The sequence below is a fragment of the Herpailurus yagouaroundi genome, unplaced genomic scaffold (genome assembly GCF_014898765.1).
Source record: "Herpailurus yagouaroundi ecotype Mexico unplaced genomic scaffold, PumYag 182, whole genome shotgun sequence".
NCBI lineage: Eukaryota > Metazoa > Chordata > Mammalia > Carnivora > Felidae > Herpailurus > Herpailurus yagouaroundi.
The window spans coordinates 41,654,357-41,657,732 of NW_024412413.1; the positions used below are offsets into that span (position 1 = coordinate 41,654,357).

At 44.7% G+C, this 3,376-nt stretch overlaps 1 pseudogene; it reads left to right on the forward strand.

The window, feature by feature from the left end:
• The first annotated feature begins 627 nt into the window (after nucleotides 1-627).
• Nucleotides 628-2,683, forward strand: LOC121041068 (heterogeneous nuclear ribonucleoprotein F-like; annotated as a pseudogene).
• Nucleotides 2,684-3,376: the final 693 nt, after the last annotated feature.

Sequence of the window (3,376 nt, forward strand, 5' to 3'; positions counted from 1 at the left end):
CACAGAATCTGAAGCAGGCTCCAGGCTCAGAGCTGTCAGCACAGAGCCCGATGCGGGGCTCAAACCCACAAACTGTGAGATCATGACCTGAGCCTAAGTCGGACGCTCACCCGACTGAGCCACCCAGGCATCCCAAAATATATTTTTGAGAGATTAAAAGTCATAGAGAATTGGTTAAAGTCTTTATCATTGGAATTCCAGGTGGAGAAAATGAAGAGAATTGGAAAGAGGGAATATTTACTTCCGAGGGATAATTTTCCATAATTGATGACGATTCTTGCTTTTCATCCTCTCATTCAGAAAGTGCTACAAGCCTGCTGTCAGCCTATTTCAGTGAGCTCCTCCTGCACCTGTCAGTGCCTGTGACCTTCCCTGTGCTTCCCACAGACACATTGCTCAGATGCGCCCCTGGCGGCCGAGGGCTGCAAGCTTAAAAGCTCAGTTTCAACCCTGCTATGAGACCTTTGCCTACAGCCAGTTGAGTTTCCATTTCAGGCTAGTAACAGAAGGAGATGCACCTGGACTTTCCTGGAGCCCTCTGCGTTTTCAAGGGTCAGGCGGAATTAAGGGTTCTTTGACTGTAAACTGCACTTGTTTGACCAGTCCTGCTCCCCTCAGCAATTTGTCACCTACCAGAAGTGTCTCCAACTGTGGGCATCCCACCCTTATCCTAGAGTTGTTCTTTAAGCCACAAAAAAGCTGCACCCAAGTTTATTTGACCTCTGTTCTCTCAAGTGTCCATGAGGCTGCGCCCCGAGGGAGTTGAAGGCTTTGTGGTCAAGCTCCGTGGCCTGCCCTGATCCTGCTCTGTTGAGGATGTGCAGAATTTCCTTTCTGACTGCACAATACATGATGGGGCTGCAGGTGTTCATTTCATCTACTCTAGAGAAGGCAGGCAGAGTGGTGAGGCTTTTGGTGAGAGTGGTAAGGGCCATGTAAAAACGGCCCTTAAAAAAGACAGGGAGGGCGCCTGGGTGGCGCAGTCGGTTAAGCGTCCGACTTCAGCCAGGTCACCATCTCGCGGTCCGTGAGTTCGAGCCCCGCGTCGGGCTCTGGGCTGATGGCTCAGAGCCTGGAGCCTGTTTCCGATTCTGTGTCTCCCTCTCTCTCTGCCCCTCCCCCGTTCATGCTCTGTCTCTCTCTGTCCCAAAAATAAATAAATGTTGAAAAAAAATTAAAAAAAAAAAAAAAAAAAAAAAAAAGACAGGGAAAGCATACCACAGAACCGAGATGGACTGAGTGTTGAAGCCCCGTGGTCCAAACGGTGCTGACACCACCAATGATGGCTTCGCGTGGCTTCGAGCTCCCCCATTTGGAGGCACCGAGAAAGAAATTGTTCAGTTCTCAGGGTTGGAAATTATGCCAAGCAGGATCACATTGCCTGTGGACCTCAGGGGCAAGATTAGAGGGGAAGCCTTTGTGTAGTTTTGCCTCACAGGAGTTAGCTGAGAAGGCCCTAAGGAAGCATAAGGAGAGAATAAGGTGCAGGTATGCTGAAGTGTTCAAAAGCAGTCAGGAAGAAGTTAGGTCATACTCGGATCCCCCTGTGAAGTTCATGTCTATACAGCAGCCAAGGCCCCAAGATCATCCTGGCAGAGCCAGGAGGTGTATTGGCATCATCAAGCAAGCAGGCCCGGAGAGGATGAGGTCTGGTGATTATAGTGCAGGCTATGGGGGCTCTGAGGACAACGGCAGCCTCAGCGATGGCTACAGCTTACCACTGATGTGTTTGGGAGAGACCTCAGCTATTGTCCCTCAGGCACGGATGACCACAGGTATGGAGACAGGGAGTTCACTGTCGGGAGTAGCACTGGACAGTGTCCACATGAGAGGGCTGCCATACACACCCACAGAGAACGACACTTACAACTTCTCTCCGCTCAACCCTGTGAGAGTGCATACTGAGACTGGGCCTGATGGAAGCGTGACCGGCGGAGCTGATGTTGAGTTTGCCACTCACGAAAAAGCTGTGGCAGCTGTGTCCAAAGACCAGGCCAACACGCAACACAGGCACATAGACCTTTTCCTGAATTCCACTCCTGGGGCCAGCAATGGGGCGTATAGCAGCCAGATGATGCAAGGCATGGGAGTGTCGGCCCAGCCTACTTACAGTGGCCTCGAGAGCCAGTCTGTGAGTGGCTGTTATGGGGCTGGCTACTGAGGCCAGAACAGCATGGGTGGATGTGATTAGTTTTGTAGGAACATTTGCACTATTGCAATCAAATTTTCACAGGCATACAACAAGCAGTGAAAAGCAATTATTACTCTTAGAAGAAGCTGTGGGACCCATTTTGCACCATGAGTTTGTGAAATCTGGATTAAAAAATTACCTTTGCAGTGTTTTCTCATGCAAACTTTCTTCTAGCATGTGATAATGAGTAAACTAAAACTATTTTCAGCTTTTCTCAAGTAACATTTTGGTTGTGTATTTCAGAGTGATGTTATCTGAGTTAAAGTGGTTTTAAGTACATTGAATGGATCTTTTACACCACATTGCCGTGAACACATTGGGGAGACATACTTTTTTGGACAACTCAAGGTGCTAGATCCCTCATTCAAAGACAAACATTTCTCATGTTTGTTCATTCTAGTTTATTTTCCTTTAAAGTCTTTTAGGTTAAGTTTAAGCTTTTAAAAATAAGTGAGTTTTGAAAATTGAGACTCATTACTAATACTGTAGGAATTGGTGAGGATTTGACTTAAAACTTACCTGTACTGTAATTTCCTTTTGGGTATACTTTGCTAGGTGGGACTTAAGTTTTTTTTTGTTAACTACATTTTTTTTCTTAAAGATTTTTCCACAATGAAAAAAACAATAAAGTGCCATAAATTATAAGACAAAGAATCTCTATTTCTGTTGAGATTTAATATATGTGAGTCAATACAATATCCAGCATTCCTAAATTCTGTCATAAATATTTTCCTCAAGGTAGCCTGGCAAGTATTCAGTACTCATAATATATGCTAACATGTATATACCTCATTCAACACTTGTGATATGACTTTCCCAGTTCAGAAATGGTATCAACGTACTCTCTCCTGTAGTTAAGGAATAACAATCTAAATCCATACCAGATCCTGGTAAGCAAGCATGGTGATAATTTGGAGAAAAAATGACATTGAACATAAATATTTTTTTCTTGGCTCCAAATTCTACCTTATGTGGGAAAATTTCACGACCACTGGATCTAGCTTGGAAACTTTTCCCAAAGTTTAAGTGGTACTGTTTGTTGATTTTTGAGATAGAAATAGATATATCTTAGACATGGAATATGCTTATTAAGCCAAAAGTGAGGTAAAATGGAACAGGAACAGTTGAACAGGAACAATTTTGTGGAACATGAAGTCATTATAAATATAGTCAGGTTGAAGAGTT